Here is a 23,408-nt window from a genome sequence, read left to right on the forward strand (position 1 = left end):
AAAGACAATAATAATGCTCATCTTAATAAATACAGAAAAGTATTTGACATAATCCAACATTCAATCATTATTTTTAAAAGAATACAGCAACATACAAATAGAAGAACACTTTCTTGCACTGATAAGGCCATATATCATTACCTATCAAAACCTCATACTCAGTGAAGAAATACCACTGGGAAGTTGACCCTATCATTTCTAAATTCCACAATTTTAATTTAGGAACTAAGTTATTCTTAAAATGCTACTGGGTTCTGTTGATCAAGTCTCCTAAAGAAGGAGCCTAAAACTGAGATGGTTTGCTAGGTCATGACTTGAGTGTGGTATTTTACAAGAATATAAAGAGGTAATATTTAGAATGTCAGAGGAAAAAATACATGCTCATCTGAAAAGATGCAAAAAAAGATATTTTCTAAAATTCAGCATTTTATATTGATTCAAGACTTATAAAAACGGGTAGCATTTGTGTAACTCTGTAACATTATTTATCAGATAGATCTCAGAGAAAGGAGAACCTCAGCTTGCACTGGCATACTCTTTTCTCACTGCCATTAGATAAAAGACAAGGAAGCCACTGTTCCCACTAATATTTATGACTGATAGAGAAAAATAAGCAATACCTTTAGACAAAATTGTAAAATACAGAAACAAAGGCCAAGTGGCATTTTCAGATGATTTGATTGCCTGACTGAGAAACCATGAGAACAGAAAGCAGAAATAATATTGGCAACTAAATGTAGCATCACTCCAGGAAGTTCAAAAGACTGAGTATAATTAAGCCATGTGTAGCAGTTGCATGGGACCACGAAAGTGTAAAAAGGGGAATTAAAGACTTGAACAGAGGGACCTGTTCATCCCTAGAGAAAATCTCAATAATTGGCCGGGTGCGGTGTCTCATGCCTGTAATTCCAGCACTTTGGGATGCTGAGGCGGGCCGATCACAAGGTAAGGAGTTCGAGACCAGCCTGAACTCCTGGTGAAACCCTGTCTCTACTAAAAATACAAAAATTATCCAGATGTGTTGGCATGCACCTATAATCCCAGCTACTTAGGAGGCTGAGGCAGGAGAATTGCTTGATCCTGGGAGGCACAGGTTGCAGTGAGCCAAGATTGTGCCCTGTACTCCAGCCTGGGTGACAGAGTGAGACTCTGTCTCAAAAAAAAAAAGAAGAAAATCTCAATATTGCAATCAAGTTACATTTTCACCCAATTAATTTTACACATTCACTTTAGTTAATTTAACATTTTCCAAGTAACATTAATGATTAAAAGGTATATAGACACATACATGCACACACATTTATTTTTCTGAAAAGCAAGAGTAAAGAAAATGCTTAAAACATGGAGAGGAAATGCGTTAATCAATTAGAACCAGGTTAAGTGGGTTTTAGAAATTGATTAAAATGGCCTTTAGAATCACAATGACTAAAAAGAAAACCAGCAAACACAAAATGATGCTCAGCCCTACTAATAATAAAAACTCTTTGGTTCGTGTTTGGAAATGGTCCCAGTGATAAAACTTATAGATAATGAAATCCTGGGGTGGGCAGGAAACAGACTATGACTTATTGATATGCAATTTAGATTCGAGCATGAAATATGTTCTCTATTAAATGAAATTTAGGAACTGAATTACTTAAAATTAAGCAGTTTCCGAAATAGCAATGTAGAGGCTCTTTGAAGAAACTCACTTAACTACCCAACAGTGAAAAGTTTGGTTCTGTGAAAGTGAGCTATCTAGCTGGGCTCACTGGAAGTGGGGCTCCTAGACAGTCTTTTTACCTGACCCTCGGTGTAGGTGTGAGACCCTCCTCACAGAGGAGAGTGTGCAGGGCCTGTGTGAGCAAACTCTCACAGATTTTGACAAGAATCACAAGGCCCCAGATGTCTAGTAGGACAGAGAAGCACAAGGACCTGGGGAAGTTCTTCACCTAGGTGTGAACCTGCTCCTGTTCCTCCTATGCACGTGCAGAGCAGCCCTCCTGCTAGCTCTTCTGTGCTTCTTACCTTCTTGAATATGGCACTCTAGCCACCATTGCGGATAGAGCAGAACTCAGCTGGTAAGAGCAGGCACCTCCACCTTAGGACAAGAGAAAAATACAGCTATTACTATTATTTTCAAGCAACTTTAAGTATATGGTATGTAACACCTTGCAGATGCTCCATGTCCTTGGAGATGCTTCATGTAAAAAAGGAATTTCATGGTAAAATAAGTTCAAAAAGCGCAGCAAAGTACGCACTTCTCCTCTACATAGGCAGAAATATTATACAAAGTTAAGAGAAATCTGAAAAAAAAAAAAGTTTGTTGCAACATTTCCCAAATTTACTTGACCACAAACTACTCTTTTCCTTTTTTAATTTCACTGTGCAGATGTTGTTATTCTGTATTTAAGGAGAATCTTCCATCAGTTTTTAATATTTTAATTATATTTTGATAAGGAGGAAGTTTTGTTTGAACTTCCATGCTGCATCGGAAAAGTGGAAAATTTTAGGTTTAGCTTCTAGAAGCAATGTCCCCTAGATTATTTTAATAATTTCTCCCTCAAAAACTTTACAAAAAAAATCTCAATAATATATTATTTTAAAACATTGAAGAGAATTTAAGAAACACCAAAGCTACTTTTGACCTGCATTTGTGTTTCCTCTAAATTGAGTTTGATAATTTAGGAAGGCAAGTGGGAAAAAAAATCAAAGCCCAGGATTAGCAGAAGTAAGAGGTTTAAGAGACAACTATATGCCCAGTTAGCTGGAATTTTAAAGAACTACAAGCTCTGAGTGAGGGTCAACAAGAATTACACAAGGCATGTCATGGAATTGCAACCTGAAGTTTAATATCATGCATAGTCTAGACAATCTTAAGAATTGAGTTGGGTTTGAGTAGGTCTCTGATTAGTGTAATGTCCCCAAGAGACTGTCAGAAGCAAATGTAGTATCTCTAGAGCAAAATGTCTTAATCCAAGTCTGCAGACTAATTGTGTGTAAACTTGGCTAGGCTATGGTATCTAATTGTTTGGTCAAATACCAGTTTGTTTGTCTGTTTATTTTGAGATGGAGTCTCACTCTGTCAACAGGCTGGAATGCAGTGATGCAATCTCAGCTCACTGCAACCTGCAACTCCCTGGTTCAAGCGATTCTCCTGCCTCAGCCTCCCGAGTAGCTGGAATTACAGGCACACACCACCACGTCCAGCTAATTTTTTGTATTTTTAGCAGAGACGGGGTTTCACCGTGTTGGCCAGAATGGTCTCGATTTCCTGACCTTGTGATCTGCCCGCCTCGGCCTCCCAAAGTGCTGGGATTACAGGCATGAGCCACCACGCCAGGCCTATTCGGCCAGTTTATTATTATTTTTTTTAATTTTGGATACATAGTAGGCGTATATATTTATGGAATACATGAGATATTTTGATAAAAGCATACAATGTGTAATAATCAATCAGAGTAAATAGCGAATCCATCAAACATTTATCCTCAAACATTTATCCTTTCTTTGTGTTACAAACAATCCAATTACACGCTTTTAGTTATTTTAAAATATGCAATAAATTACTGTTGACTGTAGTCTCCCTATTGTGCTATCAAATACTAGTTCTTATTCATTCTAACTATATTTTTGTACTCATTAACCATCCCCACTTCCCCCCATCCCACTACCCTCTCAGCCTCGGGTAACTGTTCTACTCTCTATCTCCAAGAGGTCAATTGTTTTAATTTTTAACTCCCAGAAATAAGTGAGAACATGCAAAGTTTGTCTTTCTGTTCCTGACTTATTTTACTTTACATGATGTCCTTCAATTCCAGCCATGTTGCTGCAAATGAGAGGATCTCATTCTTTTTTTATGGCTGAATAATAATCCATTGTGTATATATACCATTTGTAATATAACCATATTACTATGGCTGAATAGTAATCCACTGTGTATATATACCTAAGTGGAGGACACTTAGGTTGCTTCCCAATCTTGGCTGTTGTTTACAGTGCTGCAACAAACGTGGGAGTGCAGATATCTCCTTGACATACCAATTTCCTTTTATTGGGGTACATACCTAGCAGTGGGATTGGGGATCATATGGTAGCTCTATTTTTAGTGTTTTGAAGAATCTCCAAAGCATTCTCCATAATGGTTGTACTATATGTATGTTCTCACCAACAGTGTATGAGTTCCCTTTTCTCTGTATACTCACTGACATTTGTTATTGCCTGTCTTTTTAATAAAAGCCATTTTAACTGAAGTATGATGAGACCTCATTGTGGTTTTGATTTGCATTTCTCTGATGATCAGTGATGTTGAGTACCTTTTCATAAACTTGCTTGTCGTTTGTCTTCTTTTTTTTTCTTTATTGTACTTTAGAATCTGGGTTACATGGGCGTACATGCAGGATTGTTGCATAGGTACGCACCTGGCAATGTTGTTCGCTGCCCCCATTCCCTCATCACCTACATCTGGCATTTCTCCTCATGTTATCCCTCCCCGACCTCCCCACCCGACTGCTGTCCCTCTCTTGGCTCCCCTAAACAGACCCCCATCTGTGATACTCTCCTCCCTGTGTCCATGTGTTCTCATTGTTCATCACTCGCTTATAAGTGAGAACATTTGGTGTTTGATTTTCTGTTCTTATGTCAGTTTGCTGAGAATTAGTTTCCAGATTCATCCATGTCCCTACAAAGGACACAAACTCATCATTTTTTATGGCTGCATAGTATTCCATGATGTATATGTGCCACATTTTCCTTGTTCAGTCTATCATCGATGAGCATTTGGGTTGGTTTTAGGTCTTTGCGATTGTAAACAGTGCTGCTATGCACATACACGTGCATGTGTCTTTATAATAGAATAATTTATAATCCTTTGGGTATATACCCAGTAATGGGATTGCTGGGTCAAATGGAATTTCTGTTTCTAGGTCTTTGAGAAAGCGCCACACTGTCTTCCACAATGGTTGAACTAGTTTTTTAACTAGTTGACACTCCCACCAACAGTGTAAAAATGTTCCTATTTCTCCACATCCTCTCTAGCATCTGTTGTCTCTGGATTTTTTAATGATCACCATTCGAACTGGCGTGAGATGGTATCTCAATGTAGTTTTCATTTGCATTTCTCTAATGACCCATGATGATAAGAATTTTTTCTTACGTTTGTTGGCCTCATATATGTCTTCTTTTGAAAGTGTTTGTTCATATCCTTCACCCACTTTTGGATGGGTTTGTTTGTTTTTTTTTTCTTGTAAACCTGTTTTAGTTCTTTGTAGATTCTGAATATTAGCCCTTTGTCAGATGGGTAGATTGCAAAAAATTTTTTCCCATTCTGTTGGTTGCTGAATCACTCAAATCACTGATTCTTTAGCTGTACAGAAGCTCTGGAGTTTAATTAGGTCTGATTTGTCTATTTTAGCTTTTGTTGCCAATGCTTTTGGTGTGTTAATCATGAAGTCCTTGCCTATGCCTAAGTCCTGAATGGTTTTGCCTAGGTTTTCTTCTAGAGTTTTTTATGGTGTTAGGTCTTACATTTAAGTCTTTAATCCATCTGGAGTTAATTTTAGTGTAAGGTGTCAGGAAGGGGTCCAATTTCTGCTTTCTGCACACTGATAGCCAGTTTCCCAACACCATTGATTAAACAGGGAATCCTTTCCCCATTGATTGTTTTTGTCAGGTTTATCAAAGATCAGATAGTTGTACATGTGTGGCACTACCTCCAGAGCCTCTGCTCTGTTCCATTAATCTATATCTCTATTTTGGTACCAGTACCCTGCTATGTTGATTACTGCAGGCTTGTAGTATAGTTTGAAATCAGGTAGTGTGATGCCTCTGTCTTTGTTCTTTTTGCTTAGGATTGTCTTGACTATGCTGGCACTCTTTTGGTTCCATATGAAGTTTAAGGTGTTTTTTTCCATTTCTGTGAAGAAAGTCATTGGTAGTTTGATTGGGATTGTGTTGAATCTATAAATTACTTTGGGCAGTATGGCCATTTTCAAGATACTGATTCTTCCTAACCATGAGTATGGTATGTTTCTCCATCTGTTTATGTCCTTTATTATTTCCTTGAGCATTGGTTTATAGTTCTCCTTGAAGAGGTCCTTTACAACCTTTGTTACTTGTATTCCTAGGTATTTTATTATTTTTGTAGCAACTGTGAATGGGAGTTTGCTCATGATTTGGCTCTCTGTTAGTCTGTTATTGGTGTATAGAAACGCTTGTGATTTCTGCACATTGATTTTGTGTCCTGAGACTTTGCTGAAGTTGCTTATCAGTTTAAGGAGATTTTGGGCTGAGATGATAGGGTCTTCCAAATATTCAATCATGTCATCTGCAAATAGAGACAGTTTGACTTCCTCTTTTGCTAATTGAATACCCTTAATTTTTTTTCTTGCCTGATTGCTCTGGCTAGAACTTCCAATACTATATTGAATAGGAGTGGTGAGAGAGGGCATCTTTGTCTAGTGCCAGATTTCAAAGGGAATGCTTCCAGTTTTTGCTCATTCAGTATGATATTGGCTGTGGGTTTGTCGTAAATAGCTTTTATTGTCTTGAGATATGTTCCTTTGATACCTAGTTTATTGAGAGTTTTTAGCATAAAGGGCTGTTGAATTTTGCCAAAGGCCTTCTCTGCATCTATTGAGATAATCATGTGGTTTTTGTCTTTGGTTCTGTTTATGTGGTGGATTGTGTTTGTAGATTTGCATATGTTAAACCAGCCTTGCACCCCAGTAATGAAGCCTACTTAATAGTGATGGGTAAGTTTTTGATGTGCTGTTGCAGTCAGTTAGCCAGTATTTTATTGAAGATTTTTGCATCTATGTTCATCCTGGATAGTGGCCTGAAGTTTTCTTTTTTTGTTGAGTCTCTGCTGGGTTTTGGTATCAGGATGATCTTGGTCTCATAAAATGATTTGGGAAGGATTCCCTCTTTTTGTATAGTTTGGAATAGTCTCAGAAGGAATGGTACCAGTTCCTCTTTGTACGTCTGGTAGAATTCAGCTATGAACCTGTCTGGACCTGGACTTTTTTGGTTGGTAGGCTATTAATTGCTGCCTTAACTTCAGCCCTTGTTATTAGTCTATTCAGGGTTTCAACTTCTTCCTAGTTTAGGCTTGGGGTGGGGGGTGCAAGTGTCTAGGAATGTATCCATTTCTTCCAGGTTTACTGGTTTATGTGCCTAGAGTTATTTGTAGTAATCTCTGATTGTAACTGTATTTCTGTGGAGTTAGTGGTGAAATCCCCTTTATCATTTTTTATTGCATTTATTTGATTCTTCTTCCTTTTCTTTTTTATTAATCTGTCTAGTGGTATATTTTGTTTATCTTTTCACAAAACCAGCTCCTGGATTTACAAATTTTTTTGAAGGTTTTTTGTGTCTTTATCTCCTTCAGTTCGGCTCTCATCTTAGTTATCTCTTGTCTTCTGCAGCTTTTGAGTTTTTTTTATCTTGCTCCTCTAGCTCTTTCAATTTTGATGATAGGGTATCAATTTTAAATCTTTCCTTGCTTCTCTGGTCGGCATTTATTGCTATAAATTTCCCTCTAGACACTGCTTTAAATGTGTCCCAGAGATTCTGGTATGTTGTGTATTCGTTCTCGTTGGTTTCGAAGAACATCTTTATTTCTGCCTTCATTTCATTGTTTATCAAGGTGACATTGATGAAGTGTGTGGTTTTGAGTTAGTTTCTTAATTCTGGGTTCCAATTTTATTGCCCTGTGGTCTGAGAGACTATTTGTTATTATTTCCATTCTTTTGCATTTGCTTAGTGATTTACTTTCAATTATATGGTCAATTGTAGAGTAGGTATAATGTGGTGCTGAGAAGAATGTATATTCTGTGGATTTGGGGGTGGATATTTCTGTAGATGTCTATTAGATTTCCTTGGTCCAGATCTGAGTTCAAGTCCTGGGTATCATGGTTAATTTTCTGTCTCATTGATCTGTCTAATACTGACAGTGGAGTGTTAAAGTCTCCCATTATTATTGTGTGGGAGTCTAAGTCTCTTTGTACTTCATTGAGAACTTGCTTAATGTACCTAGGTCCTCCTTTATTGGGTGCATATGTATTTAGGATCATTAGTTCTTCTTGATGCATTGATTCTTTTACCGTTATGTAATGCCCTTCTTTGTCTCTTTTGATCTTTGTTGGTTTAAAGTCCATTTTATTACAGACGAGGATTGCAACTCCCGCTTTTTTTTTTGCTCTCCATTTACTTGATAAATCTTCCACCATCTCTTTATTTGAGCCTATTTGTGTCCTTGCACATGAGATGGGTTTCCTGAAAACAGCACCCGGTTGGGTCTTGGCTTTTTGTCCAATTTGCCAGCCTGTATCTTTTGATTGGGGCATTTAGTTCATTTACATTTAAGGTTAATATTGTTATGTGTGAATTTGATCCTGCCATTTTGATGGTAGCTGGATGTTGTGCCCTTAGTTGACACAGTTTTATCATTGTGTTGATGGTCTTTACCATTTGGTACGTTTTTGGAGTGGCTGGTACTTGTTGTTCCTTTCCTTGTTTAGTGCTTCTTTCAGGAGCTCTTGTAAGGCAGGCCTGATGGTGACAAAATCTCTCAGCAATTGCTTGTTTGCAAAGAATTTTCTTTCTCCTTTGCTTATGAAGCTTAGATTGACTAGATATGAAATTCTAGGTTGAAAGTTCTATTCTTTAAGGATGTTGAATATTGCCACCCCATTCTCCTCTGGCTTGTAGGGTTTCTGCCAAGAGGTCCACTGTGAGTCTGATGGGCTTTCCTTTGTGGATATCCGGACCTTTCTCTCTGGCTGCCCTTAGCATTTTTTCCTTCATTTCAACCCTGGTGAATCTAATGATCATGTGCCTGAGGGTTGCTCTTCTTGAGGAATATCTTTGTGGTGTTCTCTGTATTTCCTGGACTTGAATGTTGGCCTGCCTTGCTAGGTTAGGGGAGTTCTCCTGGATAATATCCTGAAGACTGTTTTCCAGCTTGGATTCATTACCTCCGTTACATTCAGGTACACCTATCAAACGTAGATTAGGTCTTTTCACATAATGCCATATTTCCTGGAGGGTTTGTTCATTCCTTTTCACTCTTTTTTCTCTTTTCTTACCTTCTTGTTTTATTTCATTGAATTGATCTTCAATCTCTGATATCCTTTCTTCTGCTTCGTCAATTCAGCTATTGAAACTTGTGTATGCTTCGCGAAGTTCTTGTGCTGTGTTTTTCAGCTCCATTAGGTCATTTATATTCTTCTCTAAACTGTTTATTCTTGTTAGTGTCTCATCTAACCTTTTTTCTGTGTTTCTAGTTTGTTTGCATTGGGTTAGCATATGTTCTTTTAGCTCTGAGAAATTTGCTATTACCCACCATCTTAAGCCAGTTTCGGTCAATTCATAGATTCATTCTCCATCTTTGATCCCTAGCTGGTGAGGAGTTATGATCCCTTGGAGGAGGAAAGGCATTCTGGTTTTTGGTGTTTTCATCCTTTTTGCACTGGTTTCTTCCCATCTTAGTGGCTTGACCTATCTGTGGTCTTTGTAGTTGGTGATTTTCCAATGGAGTCTCTGAGTGGACATCTTTTTTGTTGACGATGAAGTTATTTCTTTCCGTTTCTTAGTTTTCCTTCTAACAGTCAGGTCCCTCTGCTGCAGGGCTCCTGGAGGTCCACTCCAGACCCTGCTTGCCTTGGGATCACCTGCAGGGGCTGCAGAACAGTGAGGGTTGCTGCCAGTTTCTTTTTCTGCTATCTTCGTCCCAGAATGGTACCTGCCAGATGTTGGCCTGAGCTCTCCTTTATGAGGTATCTCTTTGGGTATACTGGGTTTGGGGAGCTGCTTGAGGAAGCAGTCTGTCCCTTATAGGATCTCAAGTGCTGTACTGGGAGCTCCGTTGTTCACGCAGAGATGCTGGGCAGGTAGTTTTAAGTTTGCTGCAGCAGAACTCATAACTGCCTGTTTTCCCAGGTGCTCTGTCCTAGGAAGGTTGGCTTTATTTATAAGTTCCTGTTGTGCTGCTGCCTTTTTTCATAGATGCCCTGCCCTGCATGGAGTACTCTAGTCACAGTCAGCCAGCAGAGGCGTTGCTGAGCTGCCACAGGCTCATTCTGGAACTGCATTCCAGAGCTAGTCCTATTTGGCCATCTTGGATCCTCCCCCCACCATTTGTCTTCTTTTAAGAAATGTCTATTCAGATCCTTTGCCCATTTTTAAATCCTATTTTTAGATCTTTTACATATTCTGCTTCTTAGTCCATTATCAGATAGATGGCTTGCAAATTTCCTCTCCCATTCTGTGGGTTATCTCTTCATTTTGTTGGTTATTTCCTTTACTATCCAGAAGCGCACACAAAATTAAAAATTTCATATATGTAAAAGCTAGTTAAAGGATATAAGAGCAGAGAAGATTCTATTTAAAATAGGAAAGGATAACAATTTTTTCAGCATAAATATACAAAAGCACAAGCAGACAGGGAGAGTCTCCTGGGATTATCAAAATTTTATCAGTTTGAGCCATCAGCCTATTTTATGCCTCCTTCTCTGCAGCCTGTTCTTCCCCTACCTGATAGAATATGTGGTCACTTTGTTGGCTGGAACCAGCTCCTGACAGGCCTAGCAACTTAAAGATGAGCCTGTGTAAACTTCCCTCATTACCATCGTAAAGTTTCTACCTGGGAAGAGATGTGGCTTCATTAGCACAACATACGACTTATGTGCTGGCATGATAACTCACTGCATCTGCACAACTGGGGCCTGTCCTCTATATTCGATGATGCACCCTCTCCGCATCTGTTACCCCACGATACCCTCTTGTCACTTTCCCTAATAAGGACAATGCTTTGGTGAATACTCCCAGTGTCCTCCTTACTTGGGTCAAGAAATAGAACTCTTACTGGTTGACACCTGTTCTCATGAAGAGTTGTTTGTTATTTACCAGGTAAATAAACCCTGGCTTTTTTTCAAAAATAGACTTGAACAAAGAAAAAGGTGTGCCATATATTTTTAGTACAAAACGTCATTTTAAAGAAATTCCATTTTCCTAATTTATTTCAAGGTGTTTTTGCTATTACATTAAAAAAAATTTTTTTTCTGTAACTAGAGTGGTTGATTATATAGTTTACAAGAAGAAATAAACATAAATAACTAGCTATTAAATTCTGGTAATGACAAAATCAATGTGGCAGAAGTGTGGGGGGTGTTTCTGGGGAGGAGTTACTGACCCTAATATGCTATAACATTTTATAATATCACTATAATTAAAGCATTGTGGTATTGGAGTATGAATGCCATTTATCAGACCAATACTTATCAGAACCAAATAGAAAATTCCAGAAAGAGACCCAGGTATATATGAAAATTGTTGTATGATCAAGAAAATACCTTACATCAGTAGAAAACAATTAAGAAAAGATATCTTAATTCAGTAGAAATCAGTGGTATAAGACTGGGAAAGATTCAACCAATTCTTCACATCAGAGACCAGGATAATTTCTAAGGATCAGAGTCCTTGGTTTAAACAAGAAAACTATATACACATATGGATAATTTTCTTTAAAATCAGAAGTAACAAAAATTTTTTACATGTAACTCAAAATATCCAATATTGTTGACAAATGACAAACTAGCAAATATTTCTACTTATAAACAAAGTATTAATACCCTAATATAAGAAATCCTCCTAACAATTGAGAAAAGCCTATGCCTGATTCAAAGCTAGATAAAAGGAAAAAAATGTAAATTGCCCTTAAATACATATGAAGATGCTTAAATTCACATATAATGAGAGAAACACAAATTGGTACTCTCCTGTGATACTATTTCTCACCTATCAGATTAACAAAAATCCAAGTTTTATTATATGGTCTATTATAAGACTGAGTAAACAGACACTCATACATTTCTACAGCTATGGAGTAGAATTTGACAATAGTAAAAATTCACATGCACTTACTCTTGGATCTAGCAGTTACACTTCTAAAAAACCATCCCCAAAGAAGTTTGGCAAAGATATGAAGTAACCTGTGTATAGGTCATTATCTTTTCATAATCCCCGAGAGAATCCTGTTTTCTAACAGGTAGAATTCTTAGATCTTTTCTGAGAGTTTATCTTAACTGTATTACCTCAACTTGGTACCTGAGGTCCTTAAACTGTTTCAAAAACTCATCAACTAAAATTAGCCCAGATAATAATAAAGGGTGCAGGTTTACACTGCTATGTATGGTTCTAGATATATACCTGTAATAATACCTGCAGGAGTTTTAAAACTTGGTTCTTTATGAAAACAAACAAACAAAAAGATTCATTAGAAATGGCAGACAATTCACAATTAAGATAAAATAAACTTACCTTCATGAACATGCAAAAATTGTAAAGGTTCAATGTTTCTTCTCATACTAATTTTAATTTTCTTATCTTTAAGGAAGTGACAGAAAACTGTAGCTATAGCTAACAGAGTTAGCTAACTGCTTCTGTGTGCTCTATAATTTCCATTTTTTAAAATTTTAGTATCTGCTGATTCACTTCTTTGTGTACTATGCTGTCCTCATACTAGACTGTTTGTTGCTTGGACACTAATTCTTTGTGTTAGAGCCCTTATGACTATTTCAAACAGCCTCTATGTGTGAATGTTGAAAGTTCACTTAAAACTAGACTATTCTTATAAAGATTTGCCATCTCCAGTGTTCTGCAAAGTGCCTACTGCTAATAGTTAGCATGACAGGTTGCTAAATTATGTTTCCAGTATGTGCCAGGACACAATAGATTAGAAACTCCAAAGTAAGGTGCTCAAGCAGAGTGAACTAAGAAATCAGATAAATGGTTTCACATCTCTTGTAACCATCAGCCACTTTCAGAGGATAAAATATTTGGATAGTGGCTATGGAAGGAAAATATTTGAGAATAGATTTATCTGTTGTAAAGGTTGTTGGACTTAGCAAATAAAAATACAGGATGTCTGGATGAAACCTCCTTTGCAAAAAATATGAGAGTGAGAGAAATCTAGCATGGCTGACTCAACTTCGCTTCTAGCCTCACAGTCTGGCTGTCCTTGCTCATTCCTGGGTATAGGCTAAGCTAAGTATAGGAAGAATTTAGTTCATAATTTAACTTTGAAGCAAGGATAATAATAGTTCCTCCTTAAAACTGACCCCTTCCTTGTTCTGAGAATGAAACTGCCTTTGTAAGACTAGGCTTATCAGAGAGGCCTGAATGGTGCTAAGATCATAGTTATATGATCACCAGCCACTCTTTCCTAGCTTGCTTTTCTATAATCCCCTACTTCTCAGGAGTCATGTGACCTGAGGTCACATGATTTGTGTCTTTGCCAGTTGCTCCTATATATAACACCACTTATCTATAGGAGGTCCTACCATCTTAGGTAGAACATAAGATTAGTCCTCTGAGATATTTTTCAGACTTCTGCATTCAGGCAACTGACTATCTCCACTTGGACCTGTGACTCTAGACTCAACTGATCCTGTGCCCCCACCCAGAGGCTGACTCAGCACATGAGGACCATTTTTTACATCCCTATGATTTCATCCCCAAATGATCAGCAGTACCCATTCCCTAGCCCCCTCTTCCCCAAATTATCACTAAAACCCTAGCCTCTGAATTCTCAGGGAGGCTAATTTTACTCCCTGAATTCTCAGGGAGTAATAAATAAATCTACTTGCCTAACCCTGTATTAATTAAACACTTTCTCTACTGCCATATTGCCATGTTTCAGTGTATTGGTTTTATCCATTCATCAGGCAAGAAGAACCTCTTGGGTGATTACACAGTTACATTTGAATTTCAGATTTTGGTAGAGAGAAGTATATTTAGTGTTTGTCCCTGGTTTCTGGCACAGAGGTCCTGAAACTCTTGAATTTTCCTGAGTGATTGGAATGTTTTTTGGTATTCCAATAAAGTCTCTTCTGATCACATCTTGAGTTTGTCTAAAGAAGTAATGAAGGTGGGGTCTCTATTAGCCTCAAGATGGGGCTGGTCACCAGGAAGATAAAGTGATTAGAAGACTGAAACTTTGAATCCCACCCCTGGACCTCCTAGAAGTGGTAGGAGAAGGATGATTAAATGCTACAAAAACTTTTGAGTTGATATTAGCCTTGGGGTTGGTGAACACATCCAGATGCTCTGAGGATTGCAAACCCAAAAAGTATGGAAGCTCTCTGCACCTCCGAGCTCACTCAGTACCTTGCCCCATGCCTCTCTTTCATTTCACGGTTCCAGAGATGTATTCTTTATAAAAGCTAGTAAAAGTAAGAATTAAATCAAGGTTAGCCTAAAACTGATTCCTTGCATATTTTAAGTTTGACCCAAAGTTTTCTCCATGTGCTGTGAACTGTAACCTGATACGTAAACATTCTGTAACTACTTCTGTGACAATCACTGAGCTTCAGCCAGTCAAGAGAGTCTGACTCTTCAAACTAGGCTCGAACCAATCTAGCTGTTTCTGTATCTCACTTTTGTTTTCTGTATGTCACTTTATTTTTTTCCGTCCATAAATCCTCTCCTGTCATGCAACAGCAGCAGTCTGTTTGAACCTATTCTGAGTCAAAGGCTGCTTGATTTGCAAATTGTTCTTTGCTCTGTTAAACACTGTTAAATTTAATTTGTCTAAGGCTTTTCTTTAACATAAGTCGACTGTTTTCCTGAGTTCTTTCTTGCAAATTGTTGAACCTGAGGAGGTAGCCATAGGAACCTCCTGTTTATAGTCATTCAGTCAGAAGAACAGAAAATCTGGGACTTGTGGCTAATATCTGAAGTGGGGGGCAGTCTCGTCGTCGTCCTGAGACCTTATGCTGATGACATAGGAGTTAAAGAGAAATTATTAGGCAGCAAGTGAGGAAGTTCTTGGTAAGGTTTTCCTTGTAATAGAAAGCAGCCCCCATATTATTTTCTTATCTAATAAAGGGCAGCCTGTAAAATTGAGCTGCAGACAGATAAGGAAGCTGGAAGCTTGCATGGGTGAATGCTGCAGTTGTGACAAAAGGAAAAGACTACCTGGGAGTAGGCATGTTCAAAATGGCGGCTCCATCTTTCCTTCTCTTCGCCAAGCTACCTGTACAGTAAGGAGCAGACAAGATGGCCCAATCTGTGGGCCCTATGTAAATCAGACACTGCCTATAAATCTAATACAGTCCACTGCTCGCTGGATTTTGCTTTGGGAAACCCTTCTCTCACAAGGGAGAAAACTATTCTCTTTTTTTTTCTCTCTCTCTCTTTTTTTTTTTTTTTTGCCTATTGAGCCTCTACTCCTTGTGTGTGTCTGTGTCCTTAATCTTGATGTGAGACGACAAACCCCAGGTATTTACCCTAGACAATGACACCACTTCACTGTGGGGTCTGCACTAACTTTACAGTAAGAACTGAATTGTGCCACACCTTGTTGGTATCTGGAGGGTTGGAGAATTGGTTGATGTCAGATAAAACACTCCACAGATAAACAACAAATTATTTTTTGGTATAATTATGTTCTAAATACTGCACGGGGCATACTTAGGTTTAAAAAAATAATTTGTTTACCTGAAATTCTAAAGTAACTGGATATCCTGAAGTTAATTTGGCAATCTTCCTTGGGATAGAGCATGCCCTGTGCTTTAAGTTCTGCCACCTACCCACCCAAGGATGTGGGAGGCTGCCTGCTTGATTTCAAATTTAAAAGAGGCTCTCCCATAGGCAAATGGAGAACTTGTTAGGTGGATGGCAGACACAGTGGACTGTTCTGATATCTGCTCACAAAATCTAGAGGGCAAGAAAGGCCAGCAAGCTACTTTAGAAGCAAATATGTTATCATTTTGAAATCTGTCTCCATTCTCAGGACTTACCAAGGTAGAAGATGGTGAGTCTATAAACCTGATTCAGGCCAAATAAAACAAGCAAGACCAGAACCATTTTGATTTTTATCCAAGATGGTCGTATAGGAGGCCAATGGGACTCCAGTTAGTGAGGCTTAGGGGAACAGATCACCTGAAAATCTGCACGAAAGAGGAGCAAGACCAGAGTGAGAGAGTTTATTGCCCAGTGCCTGAAAGTCTCAGTCAGAGGGAATAGCACAGGCACCTCCAAGAAATTGAGAGGAATGCCCATAACACAAGGAGGGATTTTCAAGCATCCACCTGGCTCAGCGTGTGATGGTAAGATACAGTGCATTACTCAAATAAGAAAGTATGTTTCTTTTTGTTTTTTTCCCTCTCTCCTTCTTGGTGCTTCAACCTCTGAAGGCTCCACAGGAGCAGCTGAAGGATAAGGTAAATGAGAAAAAAGGAAGCTTCCACACAGTTTTTCCCATTGACAAGAGTCATAGATGAGGAGGTGAGGCAGGCTTGTGGTGAAGTCTTATTTTGAATGAAGATCAAGCTGTTATTACAATGATAATTTTATTCTATATATGCTATTATATAGTATATAATATACAGTAGCATAAATGTATATTGTATAATAAAAATTGTTAATATACTGGACTGGACATTTTAAATTCCTGAATTAAGACCAAGTCCAAAATGCTTCTATCATTAAAGAGTGATCAGAAATGGAACAGGCTTTCGGAGTTTTCCAGTTGCAGGGGATAAATCTTGCCCAACTGCATAAATTCTGTGGAAGTCAACGTAAAATGTTTTGATAACACACTGAGTTGTGTTTGTCTAAAGTACTAGTTATTAGTGCTAACTGCCCTTAATCTACAAATTTCTTGATGCTGCAGCTCTTCTCTCACCAGAGTGCTCTGCTTTGCATTCTCTGGTGTGCAGAGATGGAGTGAAGAGAATATAAATTCTGCTTATTTATTTATTTTTTTTGAGATGGGGTTTTGCTCTTGTTGCTCAGGCTGAGTGCAGTGGTGCAATCTCAGCTCACTGCACCCTCCACCTATTGGGTTCAAGCGATTCTCATACCTCCGTAGTAGCTGGGATTACAGGCATGCACCACCACATCCAGCTAATTTTATATTTTTAATAGAGACAGAGTTTCTCCATGTTGGTCAGGCTCATCTCAAACTCTCGACATCAGGTAATCTGCCCTCCTGGGCCTCCCAAAGTGCTGAGATTACAGGGGTGAGCCACTGCGTCTGGCCAGTTCTGCTTTTTTTTTTTTTTTAATGGGGAGATATAGAAACTTCCTGATTTGGGTCCACACCCAAAACCATTTTTTTTTACCCATCTACTTAATACATGTTTTCTTTCTATGGGCAACAGGATTGAATTTTACAGATTAGCCTAACCTGTTACAAATAAATAATATTAAAAAAAAGAAAACTCTTCTGGGGAAATGTCACTAAATTTATAGACAAAAATAACCTTTTCTTGCAGAGAAATTTAAGTGTTACGCAAAATATAAAATCTTTTAAAAATTGAGGTACTCTTCAAGGGCCTTTCATTTGTTAGTGGACTTTGTGAATCAAATTCCCAAAGGGAATATTTGGAATGAAGCATTTTCTTAACATTTTTGACCCAGAACTTTTTGGCACATGAATCCTGGAACATTCCAGAACTAATGTTCCAAAAAAGAATTTGTTTTGAAAATCCTATCTTAGCATTTCAAGTCTACCAACTACTACTTACACTTACAGCTTCTAATTCTTGTGAGCTAAGTAGACATCAGGTAATGGCCAGTTTTTTCAAAGCGTGGACTTTTTACCATCTTATCAGAATCATCTCAGTATATTAGCTAAAAATGCAGATTTTTAAATTACATAGTTAAATTACTGGGCGCTGATTCAGGTCTGCTAAACTGGAATTACTGAGAACACAAATGGGAGGTAGGACTTGGAATCCGAATTTTAATATTGTCCAATGTTGAAGTCTTATTTATGTGAAACCCAAGAATTCAAGTGAGGAATTTTGTGTCTTGCTGCCGTTTTAGACTCTGATGCTGAAATTATTCTCAAAAGTTTATAGTTTTCTTGTAATCTCTATTTTCTTTCCAAATAGTACACTAAAGAAGTAGAAAGTTATTTAGACTGTTTCTAATTGGAGAGGAAAACAACAAAATATTCAGTGATTAGTATTTCCCACTCAGTAGGTGCTGACTTTCCACTGTGCTCCTAAAGAAAAAACATTTCTTCCAACCAAGTGATATTTCCAGAGGCATTTTCTGGTGATGTGTTACTTGAAAATTAAATATAGTGATTGCCTCCAGCCACTCATTAAATTTGAAACAATTACAAACTGACTCTGTGAGCAGGTAGTAGTAAAAACTTATTTCTAATGTAATATTTATAAAAATCTTGTTTGATCATGCTTTTTGAAATTTAGATTTAATTTGGTTTTATTCAGCATCTCTGGATTTAGAGAGAATAATGGATTAATTTTAAGTTTTTAAATCTAGAGTAAATATTTTGGTTCCAAAATTTTATTTAAGTAACGTAAGTAAGATGGAGTGTTTTCCCTCTTAGTATTTTTGTGTGAGTGTGAAGCCTCACAAATTTAATTTCTACTTAGTATAGAAAATAAGATATTACTGTTAACCATGCAATTATAATAAAATCTGCTTAAATGTCTTTTAAATAAATCTTTTGTTTTCATACTTTGCAAAATGTTCTGATTCTCATTAGGAGATAGAGGCTATTCAAGAAAACAAGTCTGAAGGTTCTAAAACAGAGGTACTTAGGGGCTGAAGATGACAGGAGAGTCAATTTAAGGAGTATAGTTTTACATGTAGCTCTAGGTTTTGAAATAATTAGTTGACAGAATAGGAAGCCAAATAGGAAAGCACCATCTCCTTTACAAAAAAAAAAAAAAAAAAAATCTCATCATGGTCTATATCTAAGAGGTTCTGAAACTTGACTGTGGCTCAGAATCACCTAAAAAGCCTGTTAGCATGAAGTGCTGAGTCCTAGGCCCTTAGGTCCTGCCGCTCCAGGTTTCGGATCCAGCAGGTCTGGGTGGGGCCTGAGGACTGATGCTGCTGACATGTTCCCAAGTGATGCTGATGCAGAAACCACACTGTATACTTCCTAATGTAGAGACCTTGCTACCTCTTCCAATTTACTTCAAGGAAGGAAAGAACATCTCTGTGAAAGAGAAAATCTCTGGGGACGTGTAAAAGTGGCATCTTGAAAAACTTGATAGTCACGTCACGGATACAATTTTTTAGAGATATTGCCTATTATAGCTCATCAAAAGCTGAGTAACTGGTAATAATGTAATGCAAAAAGTACCGGATGATATTTTTGATTATAAATAGTACGCTATGAATGCAGAAATAGGGATTAATGAGAAAAATAACAAAGGTTATATCAAAGTTGCCCTAAAACATAATTTTAAATAAATTGGTGACTTATGTTCTTGACTCTTAAATAACTGATTATATTAATAAAGAATGGGAAGTATACATTTGAATATTCGTGGAATGTTGAACAAAAATACTTATCTGAATTTACTCTATATTTTGTAGGGCAATCTCAGGGTTAAATTTTTGGAAAACGTACCCATAAATTTTATGGGTTACAACTTTAAACCCAAGATTACTAAGTAACGACAAACATCAACAAACTATTTTTGAAACTTTTATTATAAGATAACACATTTTTCTTTTAAAGTATGCAGCCATAAAAAGAACAAGATCATGTCTTTTGCAGGAACATGAATGGAGCTGGAGGCCATTATTCTTAGCAAACTAAAGCAGGAACAGAAAACCAAATATCACATGTTCTCACTTATAAGTGAGAGCTAAATGATGAGAACACATGGACACAGAGAGGACATCACACACTGGGGCCTATCAGAAAGTGGATAGTGGGAGTGTTAGCGGCAGCAAATGTGTATGGGTCTGCAGTAACCACAGTTCTTGCCTTCTCAGAAGAAAAAATTCAACTGAGGGGCATAAGGGAGAAGGAGAGACCAAGGCAAGTTTTAGAGCAGGAGTGAACATTTATTAAAAAGCTCTCGAGTAGAAACAAAAGGAAGGAAATACAGTTGGAAGAAGGCCAAGCAAGCAACTTGAAAGACAAGTTCACAGTCTCACCTTTGAATTGGTGTTTTACATGTTGGCATGCTTCCAGGGGGTCATGTCCCTTCTTCCCTGATTCTTCCCTTGGGATGTGCTATCTGCATGAACAGTAGCCTGCCAGCACCAGCGAGGAGCTGCATGTGCAGTGTGTTCACTGAAGTTGTGCACGTGCTCACTTGAGGCATTCTTCCCTTACCAGTCCAGTGTTTGTAGAGGAAGGTCATATACCAGTTAAACTCTGCCATTTTGCCTCTTAGTGCGAGCATACTCGAGCTCACTTGCCCAAGTCCTGAGATCTTACGAAGCTACTAATCACCAGTGTTACGTTTTTTTCTCTCTTTTTTGAGATGAAGTCTCTCCCTGTCACCCAGGCCGGAGTAAAACGGCACTATCTCGGCTCACTGCAACCTCCACCTCCCAGGTTCAAGCGATTCTCCTGCCTCAACCTCCCGAGTAGCTGGGATTGCAGGCATGCGCCACCACGCCCGGCTAATTTTTTGTAGTAGAGACAGGGTTGCACCATGTTGGACATGCTAGTCTCAAACTCCCAACCTTGTGACCTGCCTGCCTCAAGCATCCCAAAGTTCTGGGATTACAGGCATGAGCAGTTTCCGGTTTCTTCTACTGTCTTTCTCTGGTACCAGCTGCAACCAATTATTATTTTTGAGAGACATTTAACCATCCCCCGACCATCACCTAAAGGTTACCTGACATTCCTGGTGGTGTCGGGGGCTCTCCTGCCCTGTCCATGTCTGTTTAGTTGCTTACTCTAACAGGCGGAAGGAGAGAATCAGGAAAAATAACTAATGGGTACTAGGCTTAATACTTGGGTGATGAAGTAATCTGTACCAAAAAACTCCCATGACACAAGTTTACCTATGTAACAAACTTCCATGTGTACCCCTGAATTTAAAATACAACTTAAATTTAAAAAGAAAGAATATGACTTCTACACTTATTTTGAGACTAGGACTCGCTCTGTCCCTAGGCTGGAGTGCAGTGGTGTGATCTCAGCTCAACGCAGCCTAGACCTTCTGGGATCAAGTGATCCTCCCACTTCAGCCTCTGTATTAGTCTGTTTTCACACTGCTAATAAAGACATACCTGAGACTGGTATAAAGAAAAAGAGTTTTAATGGACTCATAGTTCCACATGGCTGGGAGTCCATAATCATAGCAGAAGGCGAGAAGCACATCTTATATTGCAGCAGGCAAGAGAGAATGAGAACCAAGTGAAAGGGATTTCCCTTTATAAAACCATCAGATCTCATGAGACTTATTCACTATCACAGACTGCATGGGGGAACTGCCCCCACAATTCAATTATCTCCCACTGGGTCTCTCCCATAACACTAGGAATTGTGGAAGCTACAAGTCAGGATGAGATTATGGGTGGGGACACAGCCAAACCGTATCAGCCTTCTAAGTAGCTGGGACCCCTGGCGTGAGCCACCATGACTGCCAATTTTATACCTTTTTAATGTACATATAAAGGAGTTTTAAAACATATGTAAAATATATTACTCTGTGACTTATTTTATTCACTTAATATTTTATGCATAGTTTTTCACCTTGTTTTTTTCTGTATGTTGTATACTATTGATATAGCTAACGTAAGTTGGAACCTGTATACTGCCATCTTATGAAAGACAAAAATGTTACCATTCTCCTCACAAGGACTGCTAACCTTGGTTTCTGTAAACTGCTAGATCATTTGCAGGATGCAAAGAGAGGTAAAGCTGCATATCTTCTCTTATCTGACAGAATTGCTGGCCTTTGTTTCCCAGAGTAAGCACCCCCAGATAATTCCATCCTGGCGCCAAGCAACTGAAAATCTATGGATCCCACCCCTACCCAGACGATATGTAAATGAATGCTAATCTTAGCATCTGTGAACCCCTTAAATAACAATCATAATGTCAAATAGTCCCCTGGCCCTCGAAATGTCCAGAACCCCCTCACCCTCCTCTCCTCCCAGAGGTGATTTGAATCCACTGGTCCTCGGAATGTCTGAATCCCCTCACCCTCATCTTAGCCTGGGAGGTGATTGACAGCTTTCATTCCCATCTCCATCCCCACTCCCAAGGTGGTTTTGCGGATATAAAAAGGTCTTGTCTCTCTTCTTTCGGGGCCACGGGTTGGAGAGACGTGAGTCCTCCGTGGTCGCAGGCAATAAACCCTGTAATTTGGCATACTTTTGTTCTGTGCTGAGTTTGATATAACACTATTAGTTGCTTGGACTATACCATAATCAATTTAACTTTGCCCTATATTGCTAGGAATCTATTTTGTTTTCAGTATTTTGCTGTTATAGACAATATGGTAATAAAAATACCTGTACTTTTATCTTTGAGCATGTTAAGCATTTTTAATAATAGATTTCTAGGTAGAAGCACGGTGTCAAAAGGGTATATAGATGCTTGTTTTCCAAAGACAGTGCCAAAAGTGATCATAAAAACTGTACCACTGCAGAACTCAAATGCCGTTGGGAGGAAGGACCTACCTTTGCTAACTTCTTCAGCTTGTCATCAACACATCACCCTTTGCTCTTTATCTTGTATGTAGCTCTAAGCAGTACTCTCTGTCCTATATTTGAATTATTCATCTTCAAATGTAAAAAATTCATCCAGGACTTTCAAACTAAAAGAGTTAAATTCTGAACATTAAGGTATAATGAAAGAGCCTACAGGATAATTTAAATACATCATTAACTGGCTAATATGACAAGAAATTCTAATCAACCTTTATCAGTTGTATCTCTTTTCAATGACCCTTCAACCTACTTTCCTTTAAACTGCTTTGAGGTGTAGAACTAGTTTGCAAATTCTCCTGAGGAATGTAAATGACTTGCATTTTCTCTCACCCCCCGACAATTTTCATTCACTATTTAACAGGCAATTATCTGGCCATCCAGAGTTACAAATACCTCTCCAGGAGAATGGAGTGTCCTTTGAGTTCAGTGAAGAGGTGCAAATCCATATGCCAATAGTATCCACAATTTTAGTTCTGTACACTTTTCTCCTTGAAGTCTCTTCACCAACTTTTCCTCCTGAGCTTCTGTGTGACAAATAATACATTTTCCAAGAATTAGTAAATTGTAAATATATTAAGAAATGTTTCATTATCTCCGAGTCGCCACTTAATAAAATTATGTATGCTATACCTTATAACCATGAAATAAATTTCCTAGGCTCTGAAGTATAACATATGAAAGGAATAAATCAATTTCTTCAACTTTAATTCAAGTAACCAAATACTCACTATGCACCTTTACTTTTTCTAGGCACTGTTTTGGAACCAAGCAGTCCACAAAAGTAAATAAGAAGGGGACTTTAAATAGATAGAATTAAGAGGGAAGATTAAAATACTTGTGGTCATGATGGAGGCAATGCTGTCATTGTTATGATGAAACTCTGAGAGGTTTAGGCAATGTACATGAGAGAATAGAGGAGGGGAGACTGGAAAGAAAGGGTTCTGAATAGCTTCTTCATGTTCCATATTCTATTTGGT

General features: G+C 38.2%; 1 protein-coding gene and 1 long non-coding RNA gene across 9 annotated transcripts in view; one reads left to right on the forward strand and one right to left on the reverse strand.

Moving 5' to 3' along the window:
• The window catches only part of LOC144576666 (uncharacterized), a 489,614-nt gene that overhangs the window by 239,337 nt on the left and 226,869 nt on the right, over window positions 1-23,408 (forward strand). The window lies entirely within an intron of this gene.
• On the reverse strand, window positions 1,962-23,375 carry LOC118154602 (uncharacterized). Its single transcript, XR_004744701.3, has 3 exons — window positions 23,160-23,375; window positions 22,825-22,955; window positions 1,962-2,080 (listed from the first exon to the last, which is right to left on the reverse strand). It is a non-coding gene; the product is annotated as an uncharacterized LOC118154602 (long non-coding RNA).

This window comes from Callithrix jacchus, chromosome 6 (assembly GCF_049354715.1).
Source record: "Callithrix jacchus isolate 240 chromosome 6, calJac240_pri, whole genome shotgun sequence".
Taxonomy (NCBI): Eukaryota; Metazoa; Chordata; class Mammalia; order Primates; family Cebidae; genus Callithrix; species Callithrix jacchus.